At 45.1% G+C, this 14,648-nt stretch overlaps 1 protein-coding gene across 2 annotated transcripts in view; it reads left to right on the forward strand.

Moving 5' to 3' along the window:
- The first annotated feature begins 745 nt into the window (after positions 1 to 745).
- frmd4a (FERM domain containing 4A) overlaps positions 746 to 14,648 on the forward strand; it is a 702,228-nt gene continuing 688,325 nt past the window's right edge. For both annotated transcript variants that reach the window (XM_048553974.1, XM_048553978.1), the window contains exon 1: positions 746 to 897. The gene's annotated coding sequence lies outside the window, so the exon portion shown is untranslated. The remainder of the gene's footprint in view (positions 898 to 14,648) is intronic.

A 14,648-nucleotide genomic window follows, 5' to 3' on the forward strand; every position in this document is an offset into this window, starting at 1 on the left:
GGCGGTGAGCTGCTGCCTTGAACCGCTGCAGTCCATGTGCTGTACATTGACTCACAATGCACTTAGTGAGGGAATTCCAGGACTTTGAGCCAGTAACAACGATATACTTCCAAGTCAGGATGGTGAGTGGCTCGAAGTAGAACTTGCGGGAGATGATGTTCCCATGTATCTGCTGCCCCTTGTCCTTCTAAATGGTAGGGGGGTAATGGGTTTGCAAAGTGCTGGAATTTCTGCAGTGCATCCTGTAGATGGTACACCCTGCTGCTACTGAGATAGGTGCGTTTAAAGTGATGGATAGGATGGGATCTCAATCAGGCAGATTGCCAACTCTTGGCACCAATTGAACCTGAAATAACAAGGTGTAGAGCTGGATGAACCCGGCAGGCCAAGCGTTATCATAGGAGGCGGAAGGCTGACGTTTCGGTCCTAGACCCGGAGCCTGTGCAAGTTCCGGTTTGCATGGAACTGCAATTAACGGAGGTATTTGCAATTGCACAGGACTGGACAGTACCACGAACAGATTTGTTTGCAAGTTCTTGAGTGCACAGAAGGTGCACAGTGCAGAGAATGGAGCTGTTTGCAGTAAAAGGGTTGAACAGGGTTGTGTGGATCTGAGATCTAAGGATTAGGGCTGCACAATATTGAAGAATTAAAGTAGGGATTCGGTAGATAATGCAGGATTTGCCTTTGAACCAGCGGGTGATTGACAGCTGCGCAACAGCACGCCCCTTGGGCGGAGTGTCAATGTTAGACCCTGTGTCTCTATGTCTCTCTGTCTGTGTGCGTGTAAACGCTCATCGGGACAGATTACAATCATGTAAACTCTTAGGAGGAACTGTGTGAACAGATGATGAAAATAGTAATGCAAATGGAGGTTTTCCCGTCCTGAAATATAAGGTATGTTTTTCTAAAAGAATATGTGTGTGTTACATACAAGATGCTAAGCAATTAAGTTTGCAGGAGGGGTGCTGCAATTTTGAAGGTTGAAACTGCATTTTTAATCCTGCTGTTTGGAATTAAAACCAGAGCACTCGGGAGAGAATATGTCTGCAAGCTGCATCCATACTGCTTGCCCTTGGTTCTCTGCTATGTGTAGACCTGTTGCATTCATTGTACCTGCTTGGGAGATGTGCTGCAATGCAGTCTTTTAACTGAGGATGCCAGCTCTGCCTTTTTTTTAAAAGGACAGATGAATTTTGAGCGTTTGGGATGTGCAAAGGACCCATGGGGTTGGCCGACAGTTTGCAAAGGCAGTCATTTCTCGAATTGGATTGAATTAAAATAGCAGCCAGACTGAAAATGTGGCGTTTAACTTGCTCATGTATGGTGAAGGGAGCCAAAGATAGTGTTTGTGTGGTTTCAAGGATTTCTTCACCTCTTGCTGCTCTTGAATTGCTGGAGAACTTTATAAAGTATGGAGTTTTGTTTCTGTTTTAGACATGTGTTAACATGTCAACCTTTGCCTAGTGTTAGATGTAGGTGAGTGAGGAGCAAACTCACCAGCCTGTTTTGTGTTGGTGCAGTTGTGGTCTTCTAACCCAGAAAGTCCTGGGTTCACAATCCCACCTGAGGAAGTAGAAAAACATAAAAGCAAAGCACTGTGGATACTGGAAATCTGAAATAAACAGAATGCTGGAGAAACTCAACAGGCCTGGCAGCATCTATGGATGGATCTAGAGACCTGCTGAGTTTCTCCAACATTCTGCATGTTGTGAAGATGAAGCTGATGTTGTAGTGTGGTGTTAGACTGTGGAAGGTGGTACCTTTTAGGTGAGCTATTAAACTGAGGCTCCAACTGTCAGTTTAGCTTATTGTCAAAGACCTAGTGGCACTCCATTATTGCTCGTGGGGGTCACTGTCTGGCCAGCATTTATTGCCTATTCTTAGTTGCCTTTTGAGAAGCTGGTGGTGAGCTGCATCCCTGAACCACTGCAATCCATGTGCTGTGTCGGTTGACCTACATTGCCCTTAGGGAAGGAGTTCCAGGATTTTGACCCCTATTTCATTTTGAAAATGAAGGCACAGTGATATATTCCTAAATGGGGTTGCTTGGAGGGGAACTTGCAGGGGGTGGTGTTCCCATGTATCTGCTCACCTTGTCCTTCCACGTGGAAGTGATCATGGGTTTGGAAGGTGTTGTCTAAGGAACTTGGTGAATTTCAGCAGTGCATCTTTGAGATAGTACACACTACTACTACTACTATCGATCATTGGTGGTGGAGGGAGTGCATGCTAGTTGATGTGATGCTAATCAAATTGGCTGCTTTATCCTGGATGGTGTCAAGCTTCTTGTGTTGTCGGAGCTGCACCCATCCAGGAAAGTGGGGAGTGTTTTTTCACACTCTTGCCTTCGGCCTTGTATATGGTGGAAAGGCTTTTGGGGAATCAGGAGGTGAGTTACTCGCCACAGTATTCCCAGCTTCTGGCCTGCTCTTGTCGGCGCTGTTTGTGGTGAGTCCAGTTGAGCTTTGGTCAGTGGTAATTCCAAGCAGTGGAGGATTTGGTAATGGTAATGCCATTGAATGTCAAGGGGCAGTGGTTAGGTTGGCCAACTCCAATAAGAGACAAGCGTGGACAGGTTTTGGAGAGTTAGGAAGTGAGTTACTGCAGCAGAATTCCAGGCCTCACTAATCAAAGAAAATCAGTATCCTGCCCAGTCACCATCACAATAACGGGTGACTTTGTCAACTTCACACTGTCTTCTGTCCTTGTAGTTTTTGGCAGAGTCTGGGTGTGAGTCTCTGATGCTGACACAACTAATGCAGGTAATTCTCGAGCTCCACCATGCCTGTGGAGAGAGCCAATAGGCCAGGACAGGTGACTGTGGGGGAGCACTTGCGGACCAGAGACCACAGTTATAATAATTTTAAAATAGTTATGGAGACAGACCTTCAGTGTGAATACCCTGTTGAAGGACTTGATGAAAGCACCTCTGGGTGTCAACAATATTTGGTTGCTGCCTTGTCCTGCCCAGTTTTCCAGCTCCCAGAGGAAGAGAAGGGGTGGGTTATGTCCTTGTGGTTTTGCCATGGTTTCAAATACCTCTGCTGATGAAAATCTGATTGATTTTACTTTCTCAGGCACCGTGACTGATGCATTTAAATAAAATGCCAATTAATAATCGAAGAGCTCTTCCTGAAGCTGTTGGCATTTGCTCCTTGTGGTTTGCTGTAATATAAATATACAACTTTTGTACAGTGTAGGCCATTCAGCCCCTCAGGTCTGCTCCATGGCTGATATCATGACCATATTCCCACCTCCCCCTGATAATCTTTCACCCTTCTTTTGTTTGTCAGGAATCTCCCCAGCCCCACTCTAAAAATATTTACAGGTACCATGCCTCAGGTGATGGGAGAGGTTGAGAATTAGGGTCGTTCATGGTAACTCAGCTGGTGTGGGAATAGAACCCATGCTGTTATCTCTACACCATAAAATAATGCTTTAATGGATATGCAACATGATCAGGTCCAGTCTTTATCCAGATTTCACATTGTAGCTCTGTAGTGTCACCCTGTGCAGTGCTGCTGGGTGTTAATGATTTGCCATGAAGCTGTGTGAATGTTGTCTGCCATGATACTTTCAGAATGGAGCTACCATCCAGCCTGATGGGCGTGTGATGATTTGCAGTTCGAATATGTTGCTAATTTCTTTCCAGGTTTTGACTATTTCCCATTGCAACATGTGTGACCTGGGCTGTACTTGCCCCATGGACCCCTGTATTGATCTGAAAAATCTCAAGCTTGTAGGCACTGTCGTGGTTCTAGTTTGAATCACTGACCATGTGTTCGTTGATCATACTCCTGTGCTGCCTTCTTTTTTTTTGAACCTGGTACACACCTGGCTGGGTAGTCAGTGTGGAAGAGGAGAACTGTGTGGATCTCTCGGCCAAACATGAGAGCTGCTGTTAAAGGGAAACCATTGCCTTCAGGGACAAATTGAACATTGCTGTCCAGAAATCTTGGCAAGTTCGCTTTACTCTTGACCATCATGGTTTTTACTTTACAAACTCTGCATTCTCTGAGCTTGCAGACACAAACAGAATAGGAGTTGGAGTAGGCCATTCAGCCTTTCAAGCCTGTTCTGCTATTGGTTATGGCTATGCCTGTTCCTGCTCCTCTCCCATACTCATTTTTTTAATCCCTTCAGCCCCAAGTACTATGTTCAACTCCTTCTTGAAGCCGTACAATATTTTGGCCTCTATTGCTTTCTGCGGTAGTGAGTTCCACAGGATCACCACCTTCTGGATGAGGAAATTTCTCCTCCTCTTAGTCCTAAATAGTTTTCCCCATATCCTGAACATAGCGAGGAGAATAGGTCAAATGATAAATGCTCCATTTCCTGCCTGCCTTGGAAGGTATGCACGTGAACTGCAGATAATTGTCAGACACGATTTTTTGAGGAATCCTGAATAGCCTAACTTTGGCAGCATGTGTCAGCAGCTGTTGCTATCTTGGAATCTATGAAATGCCCTACAAAAGGGGGTTTAATGAAATTGGCACTATAATGCAGTTATGTCCTTGGACATGGGAAGTATCAGTAGTCCCTTGGCTCGGAACGAGTCTCAAATGTTGATTTTTCTGTAAACTGGGATTGGTCCTTGCTGTCATGCTGCTGTGGGACATTGTGTTGCATCTTGGGTTGTTCTAGGCAATTAGATTTCTGGCATATTCCTGCCCAGTACTGCATTGTGGAGCATTCCATTTGTCACAAACTGCTGGACATTGTCTTGGTGCATGAGACAATCCACAAATCGTACAGTGGATGCTGTACTGAACCCTGTCCAATGGTTATTGTAGATTGAAACCCATAAGCATACTGCTTTCCAATTTTCTGCTTCAAAGTTTTGTTCTTCTGGCATTGCACTGATATTAATTGTCGCAGAGGGCCGCTCTCTCATTCGAGAGAGATGACACCTGGTAGTTTAACCTGAGGGTCAGCATGCCTCTGGTGAAGGGAGAGGTTGAGAAGCTGGGGCCTTCATGGTAACCTCAGCCATTACTGGAATTGAACCCATGCTGTTGGCGTCGGTCTGTATCACAAACCAGCTGTCTGCACTAACCACCCACTCCTATACCTATTTTCTGGAGTATTTAATGGGGGAAGGACCAGAAAGTGGATGTGAGGAATGTCAGAGCAGCCATGATCCTATTGTATAGTGGGACAGGCTCAAGGGGCCAAATGGCCTACTGGTTCCTATTTCTTAGGCTTTTTGTTGTAGAAAAGTGGACCAGTTCCAGAAGTCTCATTTCTGTACCTTTTCATTGCAATTTGTGTATATTTTGTTTAATTGTTGAATTTGGCTGATGTTAGTATCACAACCTGGAGGCTGTGCCTCCTGATATTGACTCAAACGTTAAATTGATATTCTAAAATCTGGCAAGTTCTGTCAGAATCTTTATGGAAATCAGTAAAAATACCAGTGGATTTGACTTTTCTTAATCCTTCATTTCCCAAAGTACTTAGGAAATCTGACTACCTTACTTTTTAATAGCGATCTGTTGGCCGAGGAAGTGAAGATTGATCTATTCTTTGTATAACTGCAATTCTGACAGCATGCCAGTGGAGTGACAATCCATGCTCAAATGTTTGCTTTCCATTTTCATTTTTTATGGTTCTATATTCTGAAATGCCAGTATAACAAAATTTGTATTGTGATGTAATGTTTTTTCAGAAGTTTTTGTTTGTTCTGTCTTTTTGGTGCGTTAGAGGTTAGCATTTCTTTTCTGGAAGCAGTAGCTGGGCATTGCCTGCAAGTTGTACTCAAGTCATGAAAGTGTCAGACTGAAGTCAGGTGTGTTTACTCTGCTTTTGCAATGTTTTTGAGTAAAATAAAAAGGCAGAATACATCGGCGAATGTGCACATGTAAAACCTTAAGGGTAATTTTAGAATTATTTTTCAAATGCTTGTGCTGTACTTTGTTCTAGGATTACTTTGTCACATTGGAGCTGTCCTGGGCCTCTTGTAAACTGCCATTTTTAAAATCTGACACCGCGTCCACTTGTTTTTCTTTTGAGAGAGAGATTGTACTCAGCTGTTCTTTGGTTGTGATGCTCTGCCCCAGTTTTCAGTCATGTTTGCTGCTGTAAACTTCAGCTCTGAACTTCAGGTCAATGGTCTTTCTTAGGAAAAGAACTCTTCACATATACCCCAACTACCTTGACCTCTAGGATCAACTAGCTGCCACTCGCTAACACTGGTGCCTAGTTCTGCTGTTCTGACATTCTGATCACTTAATGTACACTATCAATGTTCCCCTTTCTCCCAGCACTCTCAGCACCACCCTCCACTAATCACATAAATACTGCCCCTTTTGCACTACACTTCATGTCTGATGAAGTGCCATCTAGACTTACAATGTTAGCTTGCTCTCTCTCCATGGATGTTGCCTGACCTGCTGTAATCTCCAGCGTTTTGTTGTTTTCCATGCAGATTCCTACTGGTACCCAGTTCCTGCTGCATAGTTTCACAGCTCAGACATCAATGCCAGTCTGTGGTCTGACTGCTTCCCTATAGGTCTACACATACACCTAGTTTTTGTGATAATAAATGTTGTATTAACAACACCAACTAGTTACTCTGTTATAATACCCGAGATGTGCACATAACCTGGGGTTTTATGCTTCCTGACTATTACTGTCGTACTACACGTACATTAGTAATTTGACTGAACAAAGTACACAACCCCTTTGCACCGAGCAGGGAGTCACTAAGTGAGGATCTCTGCCCAAACATATCATGATCTCATAACCATCTTAAATTAAATGAGGCATATCCATTCAAGCCTTGATACAATAACAGCAGAATGGGTGGTACGTAGTGGTTGGCACTGCTGCCTCATGGCCCCAGGGACCTGGGTTCGATTCCAGCCTTGGGTGACTATCTGTGTGGAGTTTGCATGTGTCTGTGTGGGTTTCCTCCAAGTGCTCCGGCTTCTTCCCGCAGTCCAAAAAATGTGCAGGGTAGCTGGATTGGCTAGGCTCTAGTGCCCAGGGATGTTTAGGTTGGGTGGGTTAGACGAGGGAAGTACAGGGGTACGGGAATGGGTCTGAGTGGAATGCTCTTTAGAGGGGCAGTGTGGACCTGTTGGGCTGAATGGCCTGTTTCCAAACTGTAGGAATTCTATGATAGCACAGTAGAGTACTAAAGGGGATGCGGAGACACAGATTCCCTAGTAAATATGCTCACAGGTTGTTGATGATAGCAGAGCAGTTAAGATGGGAAACAAGATTCTGGGCTTTATAATTGGCAGCATAGAGTACCAAATCTTTTGAATTAAGGTGACTCTTCGCTAAATACTGGGTCAGCCTCAGTAGAAGGAATCTGCCCAGTTATGGGTGTCAGCCTTTAGGGAAATGCTAAGGCTTTCGCGAAGGATTCGTGAGGTTGGTTCCATGGATGATAGAATTCAGTGACGTGGATAAGTTGGTGAAAGTGGGACTATTCTCCCTGGGGAGAGCGAGGTGAGGGGTGGTTTGGGACAAATGTATTCAAAACCATGAGGGTTTTAGGCACAGGCGAGAGACTGAAGTCGTTCCCATTGTGGGAAAGGACCAGAGCTCTGAGATTAAAGTTAGTTGGCAAAAGAACTGAAGACCTGATGTAGGAGAGCTTGTCGGCAGTCAGTGGTCTAGATCTGGAATTTGCTGCCTTAGAGTTTGGTAGAGACAGAATCAGTCGAGGTTTTTGAGGAGGAATTAGATATGTGCCTGAATGGAAACAATTTGAAGGGTTCTGGAGAGAGGGTGAGGCAATGGGGCATGCTAAATTCCTGTAATGGAGAGCTAGTATGGACTGGCCAGCCTGAGTGGACTCTGGTTTTGTCACTGTTCTCTGAACTTTGCAATGTCAGAATCCTTCTTCATTGGTCATATGGTTTACAATCTGTAATTTGATGTTGAAATGTTTTGGATGCAGTGCAAAAATTCAATTACAGACAGCATTATAACTTTTGCTGAGAATGATGTGCAATATTTAACCAGAGATGAAGATTTGAAACGAAAACAAATTGCTGGAGAAACTCAGCAGGTCTGGCAGTATCTTTGAAGAGAGCGAGATAAAAGTTTCTAGTCCATTGACTCTTCATCTGAACTGGGCTTGAAACATTAACTCTGTTTCCTTCTCCACAGATGCTGCCAGACCCGCTGAGTTTCTCCAGTAATTTGTTTTTGTTTTGAGTTGAACGTCTAATTAGTTTGGGCAAAGACGCATTTAAAAATGATGTACTGCACAATAATGATGCACATTTATCAAAGGGAATTGATTATGTTTTAATGTAAATTAACAGTAATGCAATTTAAAAGCAGCTGCCAATGCTTTATATTATAGTCCAATCTGTCAGCAATCTGATCTCTATACCCTATTAATTGGTAAAAGCACTATTAAAACTTACAGTAGCAATTAAGTACAAGTGGAGTTGTTTATGGAACTCACAGGGTTTGGCTAGATAATAGTAGGATGATCAAAGTTTTAACAATGTTCAGGATTGCCCTTTACAGATTATACTCATGACCTTAATCATTTTACTAGACAAATAAGATAGCACAAAACCATTAGATGCTTAGCTTTGGGTAGTGCAGAAATCAAACCTCAACTTTTAACTTCCTTTTTTTATTCATTAATGGGATGAGGGCATTGCTGGCCAGGCAGCGTTTAATCCCCAGCCCTAATTGCCCAGAGGGCAGATCAGAGTCAACCACACTGTGGGTCTGGTGTCACATGTAGGCTAGGCCAGACCAGGTAAGGATGACCGTTTCATTCCCTAAAGGACGTTAGTGAACCAGATGGGTTTTTCTGACAATCAACAGTGGACTCATGGTCATCATTAGATTCTTAATTCCCAATATTTTATTGAATTCACGTTCCACAATCTGCCGTGGCAGGATTCGAACCCAGGCCCACAAAACATTGTAGGGGTCTCTGGATTAACAGTCCAGCAATAATACCACGAGGCCATCACTTTCCCTATTCAAACCAATATACACCAATTAGAAGATCATTAATACTTTGAATGCAGTTGTTTTATAAAGATGCGGTAACAGTGAAGGCATTGTGACTCAGGATGTTGAGTGGGTTGGAGGGGAACTTGAAGTGGCAGGTGTTGCCATGTATCTGCTGCCCATGTCCTTCTAGGGGCTACAAGTTGCAGGTTTTGAAGGTGCTGTCAAAGGAATTTTTGGTGCGTTGTGCACTGCATCTTATCGATGATGCACACAGCATCAACTGTTTCATTGGTAGAGGGTGTGAATGTTGAAGTACGTGGATGTGACGCCTATCAGATGGACTGCATTGTCATGGATGGTTTTGAGCTGCTTGTGTTGTTGGAGCTGCTTCATTCCGGATAAGTGGGGAGTATTCCATCACACTCCCATAGTTACAGGGAGAATGGAGAGTATTTAATCTCCACTCTTCACATGTGCCTTGCACTCAACTCTGAATTCTCAGCCTCTGACCTGCTCTTGTAGCAACAACATGTACATACTAGATTGAGCTACATTTCTGGCCACCTTTTTTGATCCCCAGGGAGTGGACAGTGGGGTGTATCAACCCAAGGGTGTTGACAGTGGGGTGTTTAGCAATGTTAATCAAGTGGAGATTTTCTCATGTTGTAGCTGGCCACTTTCTGACCCTTGTGTGGTGTGAATGTTATTGTGCACTTATCGAGCCAAGTATGAATGCTGGACAGGTCGTCCAGCACATGGCCAGAGGAAGGCAGCTGAAAATGTTTTACCCTGGGACCATGCCCTGGAGTTCAGATAATTGACCTCCAACAATCTCAACCATCTTGCTTGATGTTAGTGTAGCTAGCAGAAAGTTGATTTCAAGCTTCACACTGCCTGAAACCAAAGTATCAGAAGAGATTATTTAGTCTTTAATGTTGTCCTCGCACATCTATGTTTTCTTTATCTTTCTTGTTTTAATTATAACATACAGTTTACATAGTTCTATTAGAATGGATTGCCTGTCAAGATTAATATTGACGTTGGAGATTATCCTAAGGATGATTTCCACAGATCATTGATTAACATTTATAGTAATCCTTGACTGGAATTATTGATACCTGCTCTAAAAGGAGCAGGTGTTTATAAAAGATTCTGTGCTGGTGACAATCAATTGACGACAACAACAAGAATGAAATACACAGACAATAACATTGGAACTAGGCTAAACTCAGAGTTAGTGTATGCAAATAACATTGTTTAATTTCACTAAGACCCCCTCCCCCCCTTCCCCCCCCACCCCAGTTGTACTTTGTTCCACCCTCTTGCATTGGGCAGAAGTTACAAAAATTTGAAAACAAAACACTGGTAGATTTAGGAACAGCTCCTTCTCCACTGTTCTCGGACTTGTGTATGGACCTCTCATATTAGCGTGGATCTTTCTCTGTAGCTGCACTCTGTTCTATTACCCTGATGTGTTTATGTATGGTATGATCTGCCAGGGTAGCCCACAAAAACAATACTTTTCCATGTATCTCAAGTATGCGTGATGATGATCCTAAATCAAATCCTGGCAGGAAATGTTCAAATGTTGGGTCTTTTAAAGTTATGCCCCATATGGAATTGTGTTTGTAAGTGTGAGCATTTGAGTCTGAAGTTTGTAAATCTGGGACTCTCTGTATGTCACACCTTGTCAGTGTAATATCCTACCTCCTGTATGTACTGAAGGAGAGATTTGAGCATTTTGTACACTTTGGCAGTCCACTGTCTCAAAAAGCCATAATTGCTGACGGAATCCAGGACCAGCTCAGCTGTTTACAAACTGACAGTGAATGTTGGAGAACACAGGCCAGCACCATGGGACCAAAGTCCCAGATCACAGAGCAGCTCCATGAGCACACTGCTGTCCTGGGTTATGTCTCAGTGACACATCGGGGCACACGAGAAATTCCTTCAGCGATGCCTCGTTGCATTCTCCAGCCAGTCTTCCCAGACCATCATACAAATGAGTGTCCATCTCAAATCCAGCTCCACATAAAGTAGATTAGACTCTGGGCATGGGAAGGCAAACAAGAGTTGCCCTAGTTTCAGATAGCTAATGTTTCAGGGGAATGTCAAAAGCGTTTAGCAATTCCTTCTGTGCTGCAGCATTAACAGTAATGACTGTGGGGAGCCAATATTTGAAGTGGAAAAGACTTGACCATTGAGCTGCATCACTCCGAGTGCAAACCCTACAACAATGAGGTGGCACAGAGACAGAAAGGAAGCAAATCCTGCTGAGCGAGTCTTGGCCCGTTTGGGATGTCCTGCCCTATTTGCTCAAGAATCAGTCTTTCTGGTACATGAGGTCCCAGTCAGAAAAAAGATAAGATGGCATCCTCAAACTGATGGATTAGCAGCATTGGATTCTGCTCCAGACTAGTAGTGCACTTGTGCTCCGGTAAACCTGAAACTTTAGCTGCATTTGCAGATTAGAATATGGCATTGAAGAAGACCATTCAGCCCATCAAAGTTGATTTTGTTAAAAGCAGTTCAGTTAGTTCCATTTTCTCATCCTTTCCCTCCTCTCTGCTGTCACAACTCCCTGGGAAACACCATTGAAATCAAGCCTGTCTCTTCCCAGAGTCGTGATATATGTGAAAAGATTTAATAAAACCGTTCAAAGTCTGCAATTTACCTGACTGATTAACCCAAGTTAAAAGAAAATCTGAAGTCTCTCAATACCGGGTTATTGTCCAATGGGTTTATTTGAAATTGCAAGCTTTTGGAGTCTGAAGAAGAACTTTCTGTCGCGATTTCCCTTAGTCATTCTGATATGACTTGTACTTCACTGAGCCTGAAATAAACCACATCCTGCTTAAGGCAGGAGTCTCTTACTGGAGTACCCATTGGGTTCTCTCCATACCAGACCAAATGGACCCTGCAACTGCCACTCATAAAGGAGGATTGTGGTAATTAAGTCCATCAGATGTGTCTCACACTGGGGTGACTTGGTAAGAATTCCTCAGACAGCATGGTGTTGATTTTTGACTGCACTGTTAATGTCAGTCAGACCAGGTAAGGAAGCCAATCACCACCTCCTGAAGGACATTAATGAAGCAGGCGGGGAGCTTTACACAATTGGTAGTACTTGTCCTGGTCACCATTTACTGACAGGAGCTATCAGTCTCACTGTGGGATGTCAGTTCCTGGCTCCAGAATGTTGGCCTGGGTTACTATCCAGTGACATTTCCCATCACCATGTGACCTGCTGTGAGCCTGTTGTTGGTGCAGTTGGGTTCATTTGCAGCTTTAGTGAACAGGTCACCGACTGCTTGATCCCAAAGCACCAACAGCTGTCCTGGTGAGGAGGACATTCAGGATCTCCCTCGGGAGAGGAAGCTGGAGAACATTTTTTTTTGAGAATCAACCTTGCAGAAAGCTGTGTTTTTAAACTGGCTGCTGAAATCTGAGCCCTAAAAAAGAAAATGGTCAGTCCAGGGAAAGCGTGGAGCAGGATAAATTACTGAAGTCATTAATTTTTGTGGCTTAGAGGCTTTTCAGTGATCCACATTAGCAAACTGCTGCATCAAGGTGCACATCTCCTTTAAGTTCCCCTCCAAACCACTCGCTATCCTGACTTGGAAATATATTGCCGTTCCTTCAGTGTTGCAGGTCAAAATCCTGGAACTCCCTTTTTCTTATAGCAATGTGGGTCAACCTACAGCATATGGACTGCAGTGGTTCAAGAAAGCAGCTCATTTACCACCCCCCCCCCCCCCCCGCAACCTTCCCCTGAGTTTTGTGGGTAAATCAGCGCAAACCGCTTTTAATTTGGCTCCTTATTAAGAAACCTCACAGACAATCAAAGACTGAAACAATTATTTACACTGTGGTAGCTCGCATCCAAAATAAGGCCCTCCAGGTAAGCAATTAAAGCTGCACATATTAACTTGGCTATTACCTGATTTAATGGTAGCATTTGGCTCTGATTCCAACTAACAGTAGTCTGTGATAATAGGAACTGCAGATGCTGGAGAATCCAAGATAATAAAATGTGAGGCTGGATGAACACAGCAGGCCAAGCAGCATCTCAGGAGCACAAAAGCTGACGTTTCGGGCCTAGACCCTTCATCAGAGAGGGGTATGGGGTGAGGGTTCTGGAATAAATAGGGAGAGAGGGGGAGGCAGACCAAAGATGGAGAGAAAAGAAGATAGGTGGAGAGAGTATAGGTGGGGAGGTAGGGAGGGGATAGGTCAGTCCAGGGAAGACGGACAGGTCAAGGAGGTGGGATGAGGTTAGTGGGTGGATGGGGGTGGAAGAACAGGTTAGGGAGGCAGAGACAGGTTGGACTGGTTTTGGGATGCAGTGGGTGGAGGGGAAGGGCTGGGCTGGTTGTGTGGTGCAGTGGGGGGAGGGGACGAACTGGGCTGGCTTTGGGATGCGGTTGGGGAAGGGGAGATTTTGAAACTAGTGAAGTCCACATTGATACCATTAGGCTGCAGGGTTCCCAGGCGGAATATGAGTTGCTGTTCCTGCAACCTTCGGGTGGCATCATTGTGGTACTGCAGGAGGCCCATGATGGACATGTCATCTAAAGAATGGGAGGGGGAGTGGAAATGGTTTGCGACTGGGAGGTGCAGTTGTTTGTTGCGAACTGAGCGGAGGTGTTCTGCAAAGCGGTCTCCATGCCTCCGCTTGGTTTCCCCAATGTAGAGGAAGCCACACCAGCTACAGTGGATGCAGTATACCACATTGGCAGATGTGCAGGTGAACCTCTGCTTAATGTGGAATGTCATCTTGGGGCCTGGGATAGGGGTGAGGGAGGAGGTGTGGGGGCAAGTGTAGCATTTCCTGCGGTTGCAGGGGAAGGTGCCGGGTGTGGTGGGGTTGGAGGGCAGTGTGGAGCGAACACGGGAGTCACGGAGAGAGTGGTCTCTCCGGAAAGCAGACAGGGGTGGGGATGGAAAAATGTCTTGGGTGGTGGGGTCGGATTGTAGATGGCGGAAGTGTCGGAGGATGATGCGTTGTATCTGGAGGTTGGTGGGGTGGTGTGTGAGAACGAGGGGTATCCTCTTAGGGCGGTTGTGGCGGGGGCGGGGTGTGAGGGATGTGTTGCGGGAAATGCGGGAGACGCGGTCAAGGGCGTTCTCGATCACTGTGGGGGGAAAGTTGCGGTCCTTGAAAAACTTGGACATCTGGGATGTGCGGGAGTGGAATGTCTTGTCGTGGGAGCAGATGCGGCGGAGGCGGAGGAATTGGGAATAGGGGATGGAAATTTTGCAGGAGGGTGGGTGGGAAGTGTTGTATTCTAGGTAGCTGTGGGAGTCGGTTGGTTTGAAATGGACTGTATGGACATTGATGACTGTATCGGCGCCGCCTCTTGCTCCCCAGAGGAGCTCGAACAGTTCATCCACTTCACCAACACCTTCCACCCCAACCTTCAGTTCACCTGGGCCATCTTCAGCACATCCCTCACCTTCTTGGACCTCTCAGTCTCCATCTCAGGCAACCAGCTTGTAACTGATGTCCATTTCAAGCCCACCGACTCCCACAGCTACCTAGAATACACCTCCTCCCACCCACCCTCCTGAAAAAATTCCATCCCCTATTCCCAATTCCGCCGCCTCCGCCGCATCTGCTCCCACGACAAGACATTCCACTCCCGCACATCCCAGATGTCCAAGTTTTTCAAGGACCGCAACTTTCCCCCCACAGTGATCGAGAATGC

The sequence above is a fragment of the Stegostoma tigrinum genome, chromosome 25, assembly GCF_030684315.1.
Source record: "Stegostoma tigrinum isolate sSteTig4 chromosome 25, sSteTig4.hap1, whole genome shotgun sequence".
Taxonomy (NCBI): domain Eukaryota; kingdom Metazoa; phylum Chordata; class Chondrichthyes; order Orectolobiformes; family Stegostomatidae; genus Stegostoma; species Stegostoma tigrinum.